We start from the raw sequence: 22,399 nt of genomic DNA, 5'->3' as shown, positions 1-22,399 counted from the left end.
TGTGTGTGTGTGTGTGTGTGTGTGTGTGTGTGCGTGTGTGTTTGTGTGTGAGTGTGTGCCGCGCCTGTGTTTGTGTGTTTGTGTGTGTGTGAGTGAGTGTGTGTGTGTGCGTGTGTGTGTGCGGTGGTGTTTTGCGCGTGTGTGCGTGTGTGCGTGTGCGTGCACGTGCGTGTGTTCTGTCAAAGCCTCCTTGAAATTCCTACAACATCAAATCGTACCACGACCTTCGACAGTAAAGTATTAGTTAGGAATCACCATAAAAAAATTAAAGCCTGGATCAGTGACCTGTACTCTGAGGCATCAGTAGTTAGAGCTATTGCCGTTAAACTTCCAATTAGGTTGTGCATGTAGCCTGATTAAATCGCTTTTGCCGGCCGCCCAACATCCAGCCGGCCCCCGCGGACTATGTAGGGAGCCCCCCGGAGTTTGGGTTACATAGGCTAGTTGTGCATGTATCTAAATCAAAGCTTCATTCACCATATGAGGCACCTTCCAGTAGCGTGTGGGAGATGTTTTTAAAATGCCTGCCTGTGCAAGAGGCCACGTAAATGAGGGGTCGATGTCCCGCACCGAGGTGTATCTGGTGGCATATGGTCTGGTCGGTTCCTATAACCACTGAATAAATCACCGAGTGAGCGAAGCGGATCAAATGGAGGGTGTATCCTGATTGGTGGTCAATCCAGTTCAAAAAGTGTACAAGCACGATACTAATCATCTAACAGCGCAACGAACAGGCGGTGTGTTCAAGTTTCCGATACCAGTGTAGCTAGCGATTATGAAAGTTTGAATTCCTGTCTCCTTCACTCGACACACACCCTACTAAAAGCATCGCTGTCCTTAAGATGAGAGGTTAAGCCATGGATCCAGTGCAAAGAACTTGTCTTTAGGGTCATGACCAGTATAAGATGAGCTCTTTAGTGAGCTCAATTATTTCGAGATCACTACCACTTCTTGTGTGTGTGTGCAAGGATGGACTGTATCATGGTAAAGAATACCTCCTCGTTCATTCAGGTTTAGTGACCCTGCATCTTTCACAGGCAATCTTCCTGACAACAGGTCAATGGGCTATGTAAGCACCGTAGCACCTCACGAATTGTGGACACCAAATCGCATCATGTCCACAATTGTGTCAGCAGCGATTCGGAAAACTGTGATTTGAGAAGTGTGCACCGTTAGAATGGGATGTCAAGCCGTGGTCCACTGTTCATGGTTGATAAGAATATATCCAGTGCAAAGAACTTGTATATACTGCCTTTAGTGTCATGACCAGTACAAGATGAGCTCTTTAGTGAGCTAAATTAGTTCGAGATCACTATCATTTCTTGTGTGTGTGCAAGGATGAACTGTATCATGGTAAAGAATACTTCCTCCTTCATTCAGGTTTAGTGACCCTGCATCTTTTCACAGGCAATCTTCCTGACAACAGGTCAATGGGCTATGTAAGCACCGTAGCACATCACGAACTGTGGACACCAAATCGCATCATGTCCACAATTGTGTCAGCAGCGATTCGGAAAACTGTGATTTGAGAAGTGTGCACCGTTAGAATGGGATGTCAAGCTGTGGTCCACTGTTCTTTGTTGATTAGAATATATCCAGTGCAAAGAACTTGTATATACTGCCTTTAGTGTCATGACCAGTACGTACAAGATAAGCCCTTTAGTGAGCTGAATTAGTTCGAGATCACTATTAGTATCGCTTCTTCATGTGTGTGTGTACAAGGATGGACTGTATCATGGTAAAGAATACTTCCTTGTTCATTCAGGTTTAGTTACCCTGCATCTCAGTTCACAGGCAATCTTCCTCACAAGAGGTCAATGGGCTATGTAAGCACCGTAGCACCTCACGAATTGTGGACACCAAATCGCATCATGTCCACAATTGTGTCAGCAAAGATTCGGAAAACTGTGATTTGAGAAGTGTGCACCTTTAGAATGGGATGTCAAGCTGTGGTCCACTGTTCATTGTTGATAAGAATATCTCCAGTGCAAAGAACTTGTATATACTGCCTTAAGTGTCATGACCACTACAAGATGAGCTATTTAGTGAGCTAAATTAGTTCGAGATCACTATCATTTCTTGTATGTGTGCAAGGATGAACTGTATGATGGCAAAGAATACTTCCTTGGTCATTCAGGATTAATGACCGTGCTTCTTTCACAGGCAAATCGTCCCGATAAAAGGTCAATGGGCTATAGCACCTCACGAATTGTGGACACCAAATCGCATCATGTCCACAATTGTGTCAGCAGCGATTCGCAGGGCTTTGATTTGTGAACTGCTCCTGTGGAAAGCCCGAGCCGCCATCATGGCGAGGTGTTGGTTCTGAAGAATATCGATTGGAGCAGGGATGTCGACACCTCTGGTGACCTGGTGGATTAACCCCACACGCAGATGGAGGTTCGCAGGGCTTGATCTCGTCGGGTAGACTTTGTCGGGGCGTCTCGGGTCAGGATGGCAGCGGTTTGGAGGCGACGCAAATGGGCAGAGTCTTGCTGCGATCAAAGAGATGATTTACACCCCAACACCGAACCTCAAAGCACGTTCCATCAGCCGATGGTGATGATGATGACGATGAAAGTCTCTCATGGGAGGCTTCCCTTGTAGAATGGTAACAGCCATATCAGCAAAACGGTGCTAGGGCCCTTTATCAAACCTATTTTTTAAAATTTCTCAACTGACATTTATTACCACATTTGTGGAAGGATCGACATAACCGATGTCTATCACCTTTACAAGATGGCAACAATGAGACCATACTGTAAGGTTTGACTCGGTTGGGTTAAGGCGTCCTACGCTTATGGGAAAGTAGTATTCTATACATATGACTGTAACTTTTGATAGCTTGGTCGCACCGCGACCAAACTTCACACAGTTTTTGTTGTACATGAAACGAATTGAGTAAAGGGTACTTCAGTTTTTCTACACCTGGATTTTGGGTTAGAAATACACATTTTGGCTAAAAAAATAGCCGTTTATTTCATGAATTTACGCGCAGGCGGTAATAACTCCTTCCGTCGTTATATTTTACAAGATGAAAGCCAACCCCATACAGGTTATTTCTGTCCTAGGCTATTTTGTTTAAAATGGGTATTTTGTCTTAGTTTCGGGTCAAAATCACAAGAAACAGCTATTTTGGGCCATTTCTGGTTTGAGAAATCGCCCCAGTAAGAAAATATCAAAATTTATGCAAAATAGCCTCGGACGAATTTAATAAGAAAGTGATGATACTTAAACATGGATTACTCTACATCAATTATGTTGTTTTTTGGAAGGACGATGGTGATGATGATGACGATGAAAGTCTCTCAGGGGATGCTTCCCTTGTAGAATGGTAACAGCCTTATCAGCGAAACGGTGCTTGGACCCTTTATCAAACCCATTCTTTTATTATGTTTACCGAAGGAAAACATATTGTTTTTACTCAGTTTCTTCCCCCTCTTCTGTTCCAAACACTAACCTCTGACCTGGCCAATGACATGATTTGTTGACGTCTGTCACCATGGTGACTGGTGTTGGGTTACATAATGTTGCAATTGCATGGTCTGCTCTACTCCTGTCACCATATACTAGTAGTACAAGTATGTGAATGTGTTTGAGTAAGAATTAACAGAGCAGACCATGTCCGAGGGTAAACATTATCGACATAACCGATCACCTTTTCAAGATGGCAACATATTGGGACCAGACTGTAAGGTTTGTACCACACGTTGGGAAGGACCCGTGCTCTTTTCGATAACTGTGGTGGGATCTTTAAATGTGATCAAGGTGTGGCTCTCCTCAAACACGGGACCTCTGGCTTTACATACCATCTGAGAGGACGTCCCTAAACGAAGCTTACGTTTTTTTTTTATTTTTAACGGAGTGGTTCAATGCAAGGCCTATACAACCACTTCTCGGCATTGATCTAGAAATATGAGAGAAACATGGCTATGTCAAGAGATGGCGGTGAACGTTTGATTTGAAAGCCTGTAGATTGTAGGTTGGTGGGAAACACTTGTCAGGGAGAGAATTCCAAAGCTTGGCCGTACGGGGAAAGAAACTGTCACTGTAAAAAGATTTCGAACAAGGAATTTGGACGGTGAAGTTGTGTGAGCTAGTGGAGAACCTAGTGGAACGCTTAAAAGTTCTGAGTGGTGGAACTAGTTGGGTGAGTTCTGCAGAGCAATGACCATGAAAATATCTGTAAAAGAGGGATAGAGAGGCAAGGTTATTTATAATGTAATATTTCTATGATTTGTCTCTTGATTAGTATTTTACTGTATACCATATACCTTTGGTACCAAAATCACCTACTTTTCTTTCCCACCGATATTTGACATCTTATCTCAAGTTAAAGTCCCACTTCGATAAACTAAGTATAAGTTTGAATTTTCAGTTACATGTTATATAAGATTTAAATTCAAAATTCATTTATATATTCTGGAGTTATTGCTTCATTTTTTTGCTTATGTTTGTACTTCAGTTAAACCTCTGTTAACTTATTTTAAAATATCATTTCTAATTAACGTTATTTAATTACCAATTACTTTTGTTATTTATTGGAAGACGTAATGTCCCACCTTTTCTAAAATTAGTGGGTTTTGGGAAGTTAAAAGAAGAATAGTTTTTTCTTTGTAAGTTTATTAAAATTGGGATAAATTGTAGAAGTTTGAATACTAATAGTTACCTCATTTCGAGCGTTGCTATGAAAGGAACAATTTGAGATAAAGTGTATTTCGTCTTCCACAGCCTTTGCATTACAATATTTACACATTCTTTCACATACAGGTAGCCTTCTATACCGGCCTCTCTCTATCTCCAGAGGATGGGCGCTAACTCTAATATATAACGAGTGTGAGCTTTCCGAGAATGCGATCTGGATTTATGTTCCCGAGGTTGTTTCCTCTTCCCTCAGGAACCTACTGCTGATTCCTTTCATTAAAGTCTGCCGTGGAACACTCAAGAAACCGTCAAGGAGAAGATGTATATCTGAGGTGAAGTCTTATTGGTGACATAAATCTTCTCGGGGCTGTGATATATTGAGTACAATATATGTGGCGTCGGGTGGCGTAGTGGCAGAGCGTTCGACTATGAACCGGGGAGACCCGGGTTCGATTCCGAGATGTACCCTGGACATGTCTGGACATGCACCCGACGTTGTACCGTTGGGAAAGGCACTTTACACAACTTTCCTCACTCCACCCATGTGTGAATGGGTACCTAACTTTGGTTGGGGAAAGTCGTATTGAGGTCACCTTGTGGCGCCGAATGGCAGTCGCACAAACCCTTGCGACAGATATGCGTATCATGTGTATTATTTGTTGTGATTTGTATTGATTATTATGTGATACCCTGCATCAATTCAGCCATATAAAGGCTGCGCCTGCACGGGTACTGTTTGGGCAATAAAAATACATTTATAAAAAGAGAACGACAACTACTTCGAGATCTGCGCGCGCTGTAGCACTACTGTGACAAAATTGTTACTTTCTGGTACAGAAATATTGTTTTGGGTGGCTGGACTGTAGGCTTGGGTGTCTGTCCGGACAGAGTAGGTTGAAAGCACGTGGGTGGTGGAAGATTGACAGGCAGAATAACAGGTCGTGAGAGACACGTGTATAGGACTACGGCTTTCCCGACTTTGACTTTTCAAAATGTAAGGTCGGCGGGTGCAGGCGACTTTTAAAGACTTGCGAGCAACTCCCAACTACTGACGACCTTGCTCACGACCACCTCCCAACTACTGACGACCTTGCTCACGACCAACTCCCAACTACTGACGACCTTGCTCACGACTAACTCCCAACTACTGACGACCTTGCTCACAACCAACTCCCAACTACTGACGACCTTGATCACGACTAACTCCCAACAACTGACGACCTTGCTCACGACCAACTCCCAACTACTGACGACCTTGCTCACGACTAACTCCTAACTACTGACGACCTTGCTCACGACTAACTCCTAACTACTGACGACCTTGCTCACGACCAACTCCCAACTACTGACGACCTTGCTCACGACCAACTCCCAACTACTGACGATCTTGCTCGCGACCAACTCCCAACTACTGACGACCTTGCTTCACGACTAACTCCCAACTACTGACGACCTTGCTCACGACCAACTCCCAACTTCTGACGACCTTGCTCACGACTAACTCCCAACTACTGACGACCTTGCTCGCGACCAACTCCCAACTACTGACGACCTTGCTCACGACCAACTCCCAACTACTGACGACCTTGCTCAAGACCAACTCCCAACTACTGACGACCCTGCTCACGACCAACTCCCAATTACTGACGACCTTGCTCACGACTAACTCCCAACAATTGTCTGGGAGGGCATAGTCGGCTATGTGTGTGACATGAGCTTAAGCGTTATCGTGAAACTGCAATTCGATACAGGAAATACAGTAATCCCCACCCACCAGTTTTATAGGAATAGTATAATTGATTTCCGACACACCAGCAATAAATTGGGAGGAATAACGAATTGTTCTGTCTTGTCAGTGTTCTTGTTATCTTTTCCGATAAGTCTCTGCACAGATTTAAAATATACAATCATTAAAAGGTGCCAGGTCTGATTAGGATAAATTACGCTTCAAATATTTTGCCACCAATGTTCTATCCACCAAGTCGTAATCGATGCACCATTTGTCTCAAAATATTGTTATTTCCCCGACATTTTGGGGTTAACGGGTTCGATATTGATCAAAAATTCATTTCAGACGCCGGCATATTGTAACGCTTACAGACATATCTGGGTCAGCAGCCGGAGCCAGATTGTGCCCCAATGCAACATTTATGACCGCAAATAGAGTCATTTTCCAGTCATTTGGAGGTTGTGACATTGATAGAGGTTATCTCTATTCAGACTAGTGCACTGACCGGTGAAATAGTGTCGGACATATTCTGGTGTTGTGCCAAATTTTTGCTCCGCCACATTTTTGCTCTGTGGGTTGGGTGTAGTGTGCACTACAACACCATGTTCGGATGTGGTTGGCTGGTGTTCGGTGTGCTGGGCCAATTTTTTGGCTGCGCCAACAGAATGTTTTTTAAAATGTTCAAAACATTCGGGTTAGAGATTTGGGGCTATTGTTCTGGTTAGAATTAGGGTTAGAGTTAGGATTGGTGTCAGGGCTAGAGTTAGGATTGGTGTTAGGGTTAGAGTTAGGGTTAGAGATAGGGTTAGGATTGGGGCTATTGTTCTGGTAAAGGTTAGAGTTAGCATTGGTGTTAGAGTTAGACTTAGGATTGGTGTTAGGGTTAGAGTTAGGGTTGGTGTTAGGGTTAGAGTTAGGGTTGGTGTTAGGGTTAGAGTTAGGGTTGGTGTTAGGGTTAGGGTTAGGATTGGGGCTATTGTTCTGGTTAGGGTTAGAGTTAGGATTTGAGTTAGGGTTAGGGTTAGGATTGGTGTAAGGGTTAGAGAAAGGGTTAGGATTTTGGCTATTGTTCTGGTTAGGGTTAGAGTTAGGGTTAGAGTTGGAATTGGTGGTAGGTTTAGAGATAGGGTTAGGATTGGGGCTATTGTTCTGGTTAGGGTTAGAGTTAGGGTTGGTGTTAGGGTTAGAGTTAGGATTGGTGTTAAGGTTAGAGTTAGGATTGGTGTTAGGGTTAGGGTTAGAGTTAGGGTTGGTGTTAGGGTTAGAGTTAGGGTTGGTGTTAGAATTGGAGTTAGGGTTAGAGATAGGGTTAGGATTGGGGCTATTGTTCTGGTTAGAGTTAGGGTTAGAGTTAGGATTGGGGTTAGAGTTAGGGTTAGGATAGGTGTTAGGGTTAGAGTTAGGATTGGGGCTATTGTTCTGGTTAGGGTTAGGGTTGGTGTTAGGGTTAGAGTTAGGATTGGGGCTATTGTTCTGGTTAGGGTTAGGGTTGGTGTTAGGGTTAGAGTTAGATTAGAGTTAGGGTTGGTGTTAGAATTGGTGTTAGGGTTAGAAATAGGGTTAGGATTGGGGCTATTGTTCTGGTTAGATTTAGGATTGGAGTTAGGGTTAGAGTTAGGATTAGGATTGGGGCTATTGTTCTGATTAGAGTTAGGATTGGTGTTAGGGTTAGAGATAGGATTGGTGTTAGGATTAGAATTAGGATTAGGATTGGGGCTACTGTTCTGTTTAGAGTTAGGGATAGGTTTAGGATTGGGGCTATTGTTCTAGTTAGAGTTAGGGTTGGTGTTAGATTTTAGTCTTCACACAGCGCCCAGTAACGTCGGGGGCGAATAATTGGCAGGGGCAAAAATCTGACTCAACACCGGGATCTCCGGCACATTCTAACGACCGGTAACGGCGGTAAGATTGGATGTAATGTTCGGCGCACGTTTTGCGCTGATGATTCTATTGTAAAATCAATATCATAAGTTACCTGATATCATACCTTCTTGATTTATAGCGGTAATAAATCCATTTTTGTACCTGTGTAACAATTCATCTCGGAGTAGAATATAGTAATTTTCCGGACATTTTGAGGTCAACGGAACAGTTAACTCTTGGTTCAAGAAATCTTATGTATAGAATGGTTTTCTTGCTACAAGAACAGATATTAGTTCTGAGTTCAAGAAATCTTTTCTTGTGGGCAGAATGGTTTTCTTGCTACAAAACAGCTCTTAATGTCTTATTTTCTTATGCCAAGGAAGCTAGACATTCTTTGTGTAAGAACCTGCACTTCTTATTTTAAGAATAATATTCTTGGTATTGGTTCATTAGCTGTAAGACAAAAAATCTTAGAATAAGAACAAAGCGGGTTTCTGACATTTTCTTGCCACAGGGATTCTTGTTCAAAGAATATTATTCTTGCTGACAGAAACTTTTTCTTTGTACGAGAAAAAACAAAACAAGAAAAACAAGAAAAAAGCATTTTTGGTAGTGTAACAATTCATCTCCGAGTAGAGTATAGTAATTTTACGGACATTTTGAGGTCAGCGGTTCGATATCGACCAAAAGTGGTTCACCAACCGTTAGTGGGTCAGTATGAAACATTTTCTAGGGTAAAAATCTACTTTACTCATCTGTTCTGGCAATAGAGTTACATTATAAATGTTACAATAAAAGCCAAGACATCAGATATTTACAAATATTTAGGGTGTACTTGTTATTGGTACAACGTTAGGAGATTCATACCCATAGCCAGGATTTTGAATGAGGGGACCTCGAGCGAGGTTCCTAGGGGGGTCCGGGGGCATGCTCCCCCGGAAAATTTTGAAAAATGAACCTTCTAAAATGGCATTTCGTGCATCTTTGAGAGGATTTCCAAGAAAAAAAATCAGGGATACATTTTATTCAATGACCAAGGGAACAGTTTTTCTACGATTCCAGTCCATCTTTTCAAGCACAATCTTGGACCTTTACATAAAAAGTGGACCAAAAAGTGGACCTTTACATAAAAAGTGGACCAAAAAGTGGACCTTTGAGCCTTGTGGGCTTCGACCCCCCCCCCCTACGGGCATGAGATTGTACATACCTGGGAACTTGGACAGAAACTGTACAGGGTTGGGGGGTCTCTCATGCAATCCTCGGCTTCCTGAATTCCCCCCGTCAACCCCCTGCTACCTCCCTGTCAGATTCTGGGACCTTCAAGCTCACCATCCCATTTCCTGTGTCCGACCTTTCGACCTTCTGTCACTGTGCTTGTCAATCAATCTTCACCCACCCACGTGCTATCAACCTACGCTTCCCGGAAAAAAACACACACAAATCCACTGAAAGCAAAGTTTGAACAGTTCTGCCACAAAGTTAGAATTATACATTCTTCCTTCCGGCAATGTCTTGCTCTCTAGAGGTTTTGGCTTATGGGGGCACACCCCAGTTTATTTGGCGCCTCTATTCAAATCTAGCGAAGTCTCTGGCGTGGAATAATTCGGAAGGAAAATAACTGTATATGGGACGAAAGGATATCTCTTCAGCTACAAGACCAACTGAGTTTGGTTTCTTCAACCTTTTTAAGTTTGGTAAAAACGGAAAAACGGAAAAAACATTATTTTCTCTCCAAAATTAATGCCCCAAATTTTCACATAGAAAAAAATTTCCGGTAGAAATGACTGATGCTGGCAGAAAGACCCAAGCCTTGACTATACCCGAGTAAATTATAAAGAAAAATCTAGTACTGGAATTTTCTACACAGTCCACGGCGCGAGGGGTTGCAAATCCATTTTCACCCCAAAATCACCATTTCTTACACTCTTCAGCCATGTTAATGTTTAATGATACTTCGTGGCAGTTTATGAGAAATGTCACCTCAAACTTGGACCCTCAAAACCCTTTCGTCACTTTTTTACAACGGACTAGCACGGACCTGTCGCGGAAGAACTGGGGTGTGCACCGTTATCTGAGTTGAGAACACACACAGCAATTCATTGGCATTTAAGCCTTGTGGTGAAACGTTAACCTCATTCTGTACTATCAGCGTTCCAATATATCTGGAGACTGTTGCTAATTCTGGGTGAAGAATGACATAGATTTTCATGCTATACTGAGTTAAACTGGACCTTACGTCTTGTCTGACATTATGGGGGCAGTGTCGGAAATCTGATGGAAGGTCTTTCGGTAAACGGTTCCAATTTGAGAACGTTTATAGCTAAATGGATTGGCAGGGATTGACACGAAGCTGTACTGGCTGCTACAAAAGTGCGGAGGAGGGATATTAATGAAGGAAATCAATCGGCGTTCGTGGGTGGAATGGCACCCCGCGGGTCAGGTCGCGGCCCTTTCATTACTTGTGCTTAATGTTTGGAGTTGTAAGGCCAAGTTGATTTGATTATATGGATGACATCCTCTGGGAACCCCAAAACTGATGCGAGCGTGCGAATAAAAAAAGTTTTGCAAAAAGAAATGTTGCTTTCATTATGAAATCTACGTGGTGATTTTGAAGGTTAATGTTTGGAGTTGTAAGGCCAAGTTGATTTGATTATATGGATGACATCCTCTGGGAACCCCAAAACTGATGCGAGCGTGCGAATAAAAAAAGTTTTGCAAAAAAAAAATGTTGCTTTTATTATGAAATCTACGTGGTTTTCATTAGTTGTGCTTAATGTTTGGAGTTGTAAGGCCAAGTTGATTTGATTATATGGATGGCATCCTCTGGGAACCCCAAAATTGATGCGTGTGAATAAAAAAGTTTAAAAAAATGTTGCTTTCATTATGAAATCTACGTGGATTTCATTAGTTGTGCTTAATGTTTGGAGTTGTAAGGCCAAGTTGATTTGATTACATGGATAACATCCTCTGGGAACCCCAAAACTGAAGCGAGCGTGTGACTAAAAAAGTTTTTCAAAAAAAAATGTTGCTTTCATTATGAAATCTGCGTGGTTTTCATTAGTTGTGCTTAATGTTTGGAGTTGTAAGGCAAAGTGGATTTGATTATATGGATGGCATCCTCTGGGAACCCCAAAACTGATGCGAGCGTGCGAATAAAGAAAAAGTTTTGCAAACAAAATGTTGCTTTCAGCATGAAATCTACGTTGTCATGAAGGTTGAACAAATGACTCGCTGCCCTTTCATTAGTTGTGCTTAATGTTTGGAGTTGTGTAAGGCCAAGTTGATTTGATTATATGGATGACACCCTCTGTGAACCCCAAAACTGATGCGAGCGTGCGAATAAAAAAAGTTTTGCAAAAAAAGTGTTGCTTTCATTATGAAATCAGATTTTTCGTGCGTCTGTCAATGCTAATAAAGTTCCATTATGTCTATTGTTATGTCTATTGTTCATGGAAATGGGTGACAGAGAGACTATTGATCACTATTGGATACCCGAAGCTAATCTCCAATATCAGGTCTTTTCCGTGTGGCGCATTGGAAACTGTCTGGCAAAATGGATACCAATTTGACACTGTCTTTGCCGCACCAAAAGTCTGCTTGGGGATCAGCCACATTCCCCCGCAACAAAGAATTTGTCAATAATGTAACCTAAATGAGATTGAAGACGAGAGTCATTTTATTGTGGACTGTACTCTATATGATAATGAAAGATTCTCTTCAATTGTATACAAGATTATTTCCCTAGTTTTAGATTTCTAGATAGAAAAATTCACATTCCTCATGAAAATCGATAATCCTCGTCCACAGGTTCTTACATTTACAACTCTTACATTTAAAAGAAGCGAGAAGAAGCAGAACCTGTACATATGTAGTTTTACTATAGATATATTTTAGTCTACCATCGCTATTTGCCATGACCTGTACTTAGCTCGCAATGAGAAAAATGTACAATAAATGTGCTTCATTCATTAACCCTACACAGTTAATGATGTGAGGGTCCTGTCACACTTTTGTGTATCCTCACAGTGTATGATCTCGTATTGACATTTCCTCCATACGCAGCCGTGCGCACAGTGGGGACTGGTGACAGACTGTTCGTCTAGGGAAGCAATCAGCGGATCAAAGCGCAGCAAAGAATAGGGTGGATCCTGGGCTGAGTGGAACCTGCAAGTCGGTAATACGTCTTTCACAGCAGGAAGAACAAGCGGCAATTTATTATCTAACCCTAGTTACCAACGGAAAGGCACTTTCGCATTCCAAAACGTGGTCCACTCCAAAACGTGGTCCACTCCAAAACGTGGTCCATTCCAAAACGTGGACCATTCCAAAACGTGGTCCATTCCAAAACGTGGTCCGTTCCAAAACGTGGTCCGTTCCAAAACGTGGTCCACTCTAAAACGTGGTCCATTCCAAAAAGTGGTCCACTCCAAAACGTGATCCATTCCAAAAAGCGGTCCATTCCAAAACGTAGTCCACTCCAAAACGTGGTCCATTTCAAAAGGTAGTTCACTCCAAAACGTGGTCCATTCCAAAACGCGGTCCACTCCAAAACGCGGTCCACTCCAAAACGTAGTCCTCTCCAAGACGTGGTCCAATCCAAAACGTGGTGCACTCCAAAACGTGGTCCAATCCAAAACGTGGTCCATTCCAAAAATCGGTCCATTCCAAAACGTGGTCCACTCCAAAACGTGATCCACTCCAAAACGTGGTCTGTTCTAAATCGCGCTCCATTCCAAAACGTGGTCCACTCCAAAACGTGGCCCACTCCAAAACGTGGTCCACTCCAAACCGTGGTCCACTCCAAAACGCGGTCCATTCCAAACCGCGGTCCATTCCAAAACGTGGTCCATTCAAAACGTGGTTCATTCCAAAACGTAGTCCACTCCAAAACGTGATCCATTGCAAAACGTGGTTCATTCCAAAACGTGGTCCACTCCAAAGCGTGGTCCATTCCAAAACATGATTTGGGATACTACGAAATGGAATACCCCATTGGAATATATGGCATGTCCATTTAGTCCAAAAACCTCGTATTTTGATCGGTGGAAATAAGTACGATACATGGGCACACTGAGATCATGACCTCTGCCCCCTTGTACGCCACCAAAACACACCTACACTATTACTATATTACATTTAGAGCTCTGCCAGGCAGCCAAAACAATACTAAAAGCCTTTTTTTCAACAAAATAGAAAGAGAACTAGAAAGGCAGACATTTGCTTTGAAACAAATTCAGCATGACTTCACCACATTTCACGACATGGCAGGGAAAGAAATACAAGGGAAAACATTGATATAACTATAGTAAGAAGTGACAACAGTTGGATACTAGTAGCTATCCCCTACATTATTGGTTAGGATTTTTAATTGCATAATGCAAACTGTTGATTTTCAAGATAAAAAGAAGCGTTGATGCCCCGCATTCCAATGCTGGAGCAGGAAAGCTCGACATACCTACCAAAACACTTGAATGCAGTTCATACTGTCAGTATGGCATGGCTTAGTACAGGTGTTAATTGAGTTCACCCAATCAAATTCCAACAGCCAATCAGCAAGAAGAATAGAGGAAAGCTGCATGCCTATTGGTTGCTTGCTCTGCATGCCATTCTGATGACTCATGCCCAAATATGCCCACATAGTGGTAAATAGCTAGTGGTAAATAGCTCTCCTGTTGGTGTTAATTGAGTTAACCCAATCAAAACCGAACAGCCAATCAGCAACAAGAACAGAGGAAAGCTGCATGCCTATTGGTTGCTTGCTCTGCATGCCATTCTGATGACTCAATATGCCCAAATATGCCCACATAGTGGTAAATAGCTAGTGGTAAATAGCTCTCCTGTTGGAAAATTCCAGCATTTATCCACACAGGGCTGTTTTCAGTTGGTTTGGATACACTCACCAAATGGTACTCAAAACGGGCCTTCTACACCTGCGGGAAATTTTGTCATAAATCCTTTTAGTGTCATGACGCAGGCTGTGTTGATAAAAGGCAGACAGTTTTAATTATCACCTCTGGCCAAACTCACTGCCGGGAATTGATACCAGATAAACCATCTGTAGGAGATTTAGAGACTTAGTGTACCCGGGAGGCAGACAAGAACACTGCAGAACTCAATATGCTGTGAAAATGAGTTATCGAGATACTTTAAACGCTAAAGACCTTCCAGGCAAAAAACACTTGAAGAAACGCGCCGTGAAAATGAAGTTATCAGGAAAATTCATCTCGTTTTGTTAAAGACTTCAAAGGCGAAACACACGAACACAACAACCTTGCAGGTGTCGTGTGGCGCAACGGCAGAGTGCTCGACTCGGAACCAAAAGGTCCCGGGTTCGAGTCCTGACATGTCACCGACCTTGTGCCCTTGGGAAAGGCACTTTACACGACTGCGCAGATTGGTAACTGTGTGCAAACAAAGGGTAGGGTAGGGATGGACGTAGACAAGTGCAAGGACAGGACAAGTGAAATCAATGGTGCTAGTATTACACATATTTACAATGTACAAGGACAGGGTGACAGCTCAATGCAGCGAAGCCCGTCCCAGCTCTGCTTTGAACTGGGAGATAGACTTCACCTCCGCCACACTTGGCTCAAGTTCATTCCACTCCTTGATGGTGCGAGGGAAGAACGAGAGCCTGTAATAGTTGTTCTTACTCGCGATGGTCTGCAGCTTTAATATTAAAGCGTGATTAGTGCGGCGGGAGCATCGAGCTGCCGGGACAAGACATGAGGTGTGGGGGACAGAGTCAGAGATGGTGTTGTGCAGGACTTTAAACATTGTAGTAAGCCTGGCCATTTTGCGGCGGTGTTGGAGTGTTTGAGTTTGACTTTTATTTTGCTGGTATGGAAACCAAAGGATGTGTGTGATAGGTAAGTCGGAGTACAGAAACACACGCTACACGAGTACAAAATTTTCCGACATAGTCACGATGATTGTGACATATCAACCCTACATATTCACTATCAAAATAACTTAAAAACACTTACCCCAAATTAACATCAATATAGCAAGAGCGCACATAACGAACTGAATATCAACGGTCCGGTTGGTATTTAATACGTCCCAACATTTCGACTATTAATTAAGAAAAACAATTTTACTACTAAAATCAAAGAACCCACATATTATAGAACAAGTGGGGTAAATTCGTCTTCCACTGCCTAAAAAGAAGACAAACCCAGTAAAACTAGTACCATGTATGTTGTAGAATATAGTATAATGCTAGACGTAGATATAGTCTCACATACCATTGTATTTTCTTTATGTTGTTTGTAACTGCAATTAGCCCTCCGGCATGTATTTGCAATAAACTTTCATCAATTAATCAACCTTATAAACATCTGCCCCCCCCCTCGGCTGTGAACATCTGTATTTCGATGATCTAGTATTGTCAGTAAACTCATAAACATCTGTTACCCCCCCCCTCCCCACCACACACACACCTCGACCCCCTGAATAAATGGCACTTACTTGCAATAGAGTTCAATTAATTCAACTTACTCTGCAAAAAATGATAAATCTAGGACTGTGGTCCACCGTTCATCACTATTGGTCAGGTACAATGAACCTGTTTTTATGGCTTCACCACATATTGTTTTTCCTCATGTTTCTTCTTCTTCTCCTCCTCCTGCCATTTCTTTAAATTGATTCAACTCCTTTATTTTGGGGCGAAATAACATGACATTTGTCATGAAGGTAGAGTGAGCAAATACCCCAATGCGTTTTTTTTGTGATACTGGCTTTAAGAATGGTTTTATATGAGCTTTTTGGCTGTGTTATAGAAAATGTACTATAGCAGTGTGTTACCATATTTGGGCATGAGTCATCAGAATGGCATGCACAGCAAGCAACCAATAGGCATGCAGCTTTCCTCTATTCTTCTTGCTGATTGGCTGTTGGGATTTGATTGGGTTAACTCAATTAACACCTGTACAAAGACATGCCATATTTCTGCTCTCCAGACCCGGGGTCACTAACCACTGGACTATACGCACGCTACCTCAGGTCAATTTTCAGGGGCCTTGAGAGAAAACATTCCCCAATCGTCAGGCCGTGTATGCTGTGCTATCAGAATGGCATGCACAGTAAGCAACCAATAGGCATGCAGCTTCCCTCTATTCTTCTTTCTGCTTGGCTGTTGGGATTTGATTGGGTTAACTCAATCAACACCTGTACAAAGCCATGCCATATTTCTGCTCTCCAGAGCCGCGGGGTCACTAACCACTGGTCTACACGCACGCTACCTCAGGTCAATTTTCAGGGGCCTTGAGAGAAAACATTCCCCAATCGTGAGGCCGTGTATGCTGTGCTATCAGAATGGCATGCACAGTAAGCAACCAATAGGCACGCAGCTTCCCTCAATTCTTCTTGCTGATTGGCTGTTGGGATTTGATTAGGTTAACTCAATTAACACCTGTACAAAGCCATGCCATATTTTTGCTCTCCAGAGCCGGGGTCACTAACCACTGGACTATACGCACGCTACCTCAGGTCAATTTTCAGGGGCCTTGAGAGAAAGCAGTGTGTTACCATATTTTGGCATGAGTCATCAGAATGGCATGCACAGCAAGCAACCAATAGGCATGAAGGTTTCCTCTATTCTTCTTGCTGATTGGCTGTTGGGATTTGATTGGGTTAACTCAATTAACACCTGTACACAGCCATGCCATATTTCTGCTCTCCAGAGCCGGGGTCACTAACCACTGGACTATACGCACGCTACCTCAGGTCAATTTTCAGGGGCCTTGAGAGAAAACCTTCCCCAATCGTGAGGCCGTGTTAACGTTACGGTCACGCAGTTCAAACTAACGAGTTCGTTACTCTCTTCAACGGCAGGTGAAGATGATCCCGCGAGGACAGCCTTGTTTGTGCAGATTAGGCAAATGAAAAATTCACCAGCTACGATTTATCACTTTGGTTTCGTCAGTTGCAGAGCCTGCCAGCTGCGCACAGTCAATTATAGAGGCCTTTAGAGTCTGGAGAGAAAGTCCTGTCTGCTCCTATCCTGTTATTACCGCCGGTACAGGTGTGGTTAGGGTAAACTGATCAACTGGGAGTTCTGCAAAGACGTCAGCGGAAAAAAAATGATATGCCAAATAATGTGCATCAATCATGTGTTAACACGTCTGGAGTCTACAGGCTTCAACCGCTGAGGGAGCAAACAGTTGACAGATCGTATCATGAAACTTCATCTGTGTTGGTACTAGGTACATGTTTAAAGTTAAAACTTTTGGTCCAACACAAAAAATTCTCTCACCTAGAGCTTTCGACCAGTCACTCTGGTCTTCCTCAGTAGACTGACCCAGTGAAGCTTGTCACGTGGCTTCTTTGAAGTGTGACGTCAACACTGGGTCAAAGGTATCTGGTAGACGATGTCGCCCCCCGTCGCGGTTCAATGAAGGGTGGTGGGCCCTTGTGTAATAGTCTCCTTCACCCCTCTCAGGAAATAGTCTTGTTCAGTGTCCAAATCCGTGTGTCTACTGAGGAAGACCTGACATACAAGTGTACAGTGACAAAATACATGACAAAAACAACAGAGAACAACAAATGGGTAGAAATGGATCAATAAATGGTAGCTAGCTTAAAGGAAGACCATGATTTGTAGGCCATGTAGGATTTAATCTAATACAAACAGTTTTGTATCTATAACGTAAGTTTGGGGGATTGTCAAAATGTTACAGTTTGTATCCCAGATATGTAAATCAGGTGATCCTCTAAGTAAAATGTTACATAAGAATTGTTCGGACATGTTGTGTACATCAAAGATAGAGCCTACCAAGTTCTGCAGATTGCTGACCTTAGTTTGCGATCGTACGCCGGTCGTAAGATCCTAAGATTGGTGGCGTAGTGGTAGATCATTCGACTGTGAACCGGGAGACCCGAGTTCGATCCCGAGTCGTACCCGGGACATGTCTGGACATGTCTGAACATGCGCCCGACGTTGTGCCCTTGGGAAAGGCACTTTACACGACTTTCCTCACTCCACCCAGGTGTGAATGGGTACCTAACTTCGGTTGGGGAAACCCGTATTGAGGTCACCTTGTGGCGCCGAATGGTAGCCGCACAGACCCTTGTGGCAGTTCCACAAAAATTTGGAACAAATATGTTCCATGTATCGTTATGCGTATTATTATGTGTATCATTTGTATCATTATACCATTGTAAACCCTGCATCAATTCAGCACTATAAGGCTGCGCTTGCACGGGTGATGTTTGGCCAATAAACCATTTATAAGACGTATGTGAAGGGTTACGGTTGGAAGAGGGAAACGCATCATTACTGGAGTACGATTAGTTCCGTTGCACGATAAAACCCAGAGTAATGCGTTTCTGCATTGCCGTTTGATTTCGCTCTTAAAGGCATTTTTTATTCCAATATTTTATGATCAAACATGGAGACGGCACACTCAAGTTATATGAACTTATTTTGTGCCGCCACCAACACAGAGGACAAATACATGACAGGACAATACTAATTTTGGTCTTCGACCTGGCTTATGGAGCTTAATCCGCTAAAGACTGAAGAGATGTGTTTTTCTAGGAAATCCAATTCTCCAGACCATCCCCCCATTATACTTGATAATTGTGTTATTAAATCTGTTAAAGTTCATAAGCATATAGGAATGATACTTACCTCCACCATGTCTTGGGAAACTCAAATTTCACATATGATTGCTAATGTATCCAAACGAGTATCCAAACGAGTGTCCGTTGAAATTTAGATTACCACGCACTGTACTTGATGTTATTTTTAAATCTTTTATTCGACCTCTTCTTGAATATGCTGACATAATATGGCATGGATGCACTGTGTATGATTCTCAACGATTAGAACGAGTCCAATATGAATGTGCACTTACAGTTTCAGGGGCTGTCAGAGGGTCTTCTTACTCCTCACTCCTTGTTGATTTAGGCTGGGAGAGACTCTCTGATCGTCGCCATGTTCACTCACTGATCATGATGTACAAAGTAATCCATGGCCATACCCGTCAGTATCTCAGGGACCTGATCTCTCCCGAAGTTTCTTTTTCGACTTCACATGATCTTCGTAATAAATCTAATTTACGGCTACCGCTTTGTCTTACAACTAGGTATAAAAAGTCTTTCATTCCATATGCTACGCATCACTGGAATGGTCTTGATGTAGCTGTTCGATCTCTGAATCTTTCATTGTATAAGAAGTACTTAGTAAAGTCAGTACGTTCCCCTTTTTACCGACATTTTAGCATCGGCCCCAGGTACACCTGCGCATTACTCACGCGTCTCCGCATCGGGACCTGTAGTCTTAACCACAGCTTATTCTTAAGAAATTTAGCCCCTAGTGCTGCTTGTATCTGCGGGTCTCGTTGTGAGAGTGTCATACATTTTCTTTTACACTGCCCTTTATATAATCAACAAAGAGTCACCCTACTCAGCAATCTCCAGAATGTGGTAGGCTTTGATTTTGATGTTTTCAATATGTCTGAACAATTGTTATGTGATATTTTACTTAGAGGTTTACCTGATTTATACTATGATACAAACTGTAATATCTTGCTAACCACTCAAACTTATATTGTTGACACCAAACGGTTTGTACTTGATTGATTTATTATATAGCCTACTAAACATTTCTTTGTACTACTTAACGACCCATCCCACCCACTTGCTGTTCTCTGTTTTTAGTTATGTACTGTAATTGTATTCTATGTTTGGTGGTGAGGCTAAAATTAGCTATAGCTAGAGTACCTCATCACCATGTCTTGTATTGTCCATGTCAAATTTGCAAATAAAAAAAAATACTAATTTTCCCTTGAGTTATGTGAGGAAAGTCGTGTTAAGTGCCTTTCCCAAGGGCACAAGATCGGCACAAGATCGGTGGCATGTCAGGACTCGAACCCGGGACCTCTTGGTTCCGAGTCGAGCACTCTGCCGCTACGCCACACGACACTTAAAGGCATTCAATGCGATTTCAGGGCAGCAAAACTGGAAATATTCTGAATAAGGCAATCTTTATGATATTGACACATACTGCTTCACATTGGCACATATTTAAATCGGCATTTCATACTTTGGGCATTTAAAACTGCAGAAACGAGCCCCAAGATGAGTCCTTTATTTTCTGGGTGGTACCCTAAAAATCAACCCACATCCCCTCCAGTAACCATTTTCCGTCAGAATGTTGGGAATTTTTGCCCCATGAGGGTCAATATGCACTGCAAGGGACGGCGCAGGGTGAACGACCGAGAGGGCGTCCACGAAGGACTTGGACCAGCGACTTGAAGGAATGGACAGGACATCTTCCAAGCCGGCTAACAAGTCTAGCGGAGGACCGCCAGGGGTGGAAGAGCTTTGTTGACAGTCTTGTTGCCCTAACTGCAGTAACTTGACTGCTATACACTACCAAAAATGTTTTTTCTTATTTTTCTTATTTTCTTATGTTGAGAAATATTTTCTTACCAGGGGGATTTTCAAGAAAATTCAAGAAACATTCTTCAAAGATTTTGTATGTTGATTCTTACACAAAAAAATTTATTCTTCTTTTTTCTTAAGAAAAGAAAATATTTCTACTATCATGCTCTCCAACACGAATCTTAAGACTTTTGAGAATTTTAAGGAAGTTTACAGTATTTTCTCTGCTTTTTCTTTTATTGTGTACAGAATGCTTTTCTTGCTTCAAGAACAATTAGCTATTAGTTCGAGAAATATTTTCCTGTGGACAGAATCGTTTCCTTGCTACGGGGATTCTTTAATTACTTGTTCAAAGAATAATTTCCTGCTACAAGATACATTTCCTTTGTAGAAGGAAAAACCAGAAAAACAAGAAAAAACATTTTTGGTAGTGTATGGGACCGGTGAGGTGATGTGAGGTGAGTGTCAACTCACTACATGTATGTAGATAAACGACTAGAATATTGGCTTTGAAAGATCGGGTTCCCAAACCCTAAAAACTGCACTGGATGCCTTAGTTTAATCCGAGATTTATGGCACATATAGACGTAATCCAATCAGCCTAATGCCGGGTATAAGGCTTTATCTCCCGCCGTCTCAAAAGAACGATTATGTCCACATGTAAGACTTTATGACTACCGCGACGCCAAGAGAATCATGTAAAGGTATCAACGGCCATCACAGCGCTATTCACACTCGTAAAGGTTTGATCCTGCTGGATGTTCAAAGTTATAGGGTGGATTCAACTTTGAAAATGTACGGACAAGAAGTACGTAAGAAGTACTAAAATGGTAAATCTGCGCAGAGTAAATTAGGCCATGTTGATTTGATTATATGGATGACATCCTCCGGGAGCCCCAAAACTGATGCGCGCGTGCGAATAAAAAAAAAGTTTTGCAAAAAAAAAAAGTTACTTTTCATTATGAAATCTACGTGGTCATGAGGGTTGAGCAAATGGCACAGAATATGGTTTGGCGAATAATCTAGTCTTCAAGTTCATTTCTTTACAATTTCGTCTTTTTTCGTTTAATTTTGGCATTCTACGACATTGGTATAGTTTTTATTAATTTTTTTGTAACTTATGGTATATTTTTGCTCATTTTGCAACTGTTTTGTACGATTTACAGTATGGTTTTTTTTGGAAACGGCCGAAAATTCATGCGCGCGCGGATGTCATCCATATAATCAAATCAACATGGCCTTAGGCCACAGCAAGTAAATTTTATGGATGACATCCTCGGCAGACTACAAATCTAATGCGAGCGGGTGAAAAAAAAAAACAAGGCGGGCCGGAAAGAACGAGGTTCCTACATTTTAGAATTTTGACTCAATCATTGTATAAATGGTTTTGATCCAGTGGGAACATCACATATACACAGCCAGCATCACATATCACTGCATCAAAGTAAGAAACAAAACATTAAATCAGAGCCTTTTCTTGTCTCCTCTCTTCATATTTATCTGCCATCCACGTTCCGGCATGGCAACAGACATCTTCGACAGACACCATTTTCGGCATATGGTGACCACTGTCAGAAGGCAAAAAAGTTCTTGTTTTTTTCCAAAATCAGCCGAAAATTAATGAGCGCAGTATAAACAGATAAAAACCCACTGGTCCCGGCCCGGGGTTTAAACCCACGACCAAACCCGGACACCAGTCCACACGCCGCACGACTACAATCACGTACAGGGGCCCAACAATTTGGAACAACCTAAGTAGAGCTTTACAAATTA

Source organism: Branchiostoma belcheri, unplaced genomic scaffold (genome assembly GCF_001625305.1).
Source record: "Branchiostoma belcheri isolate BF01 breed outbred unplaced genomic scaffold, Haploidv18h27 scaffold145, whole genome shotgun sequence".
Lineage (NCBI taxonomy): Eukaryota > Metazoa > Chordata > Leptocardii > Amphioxiformes > Branchiostomatidae > Branchiostoma > Branchiostoma belcheri.
Note: the sequence above shows the minus strand (reverse complement) of the source record.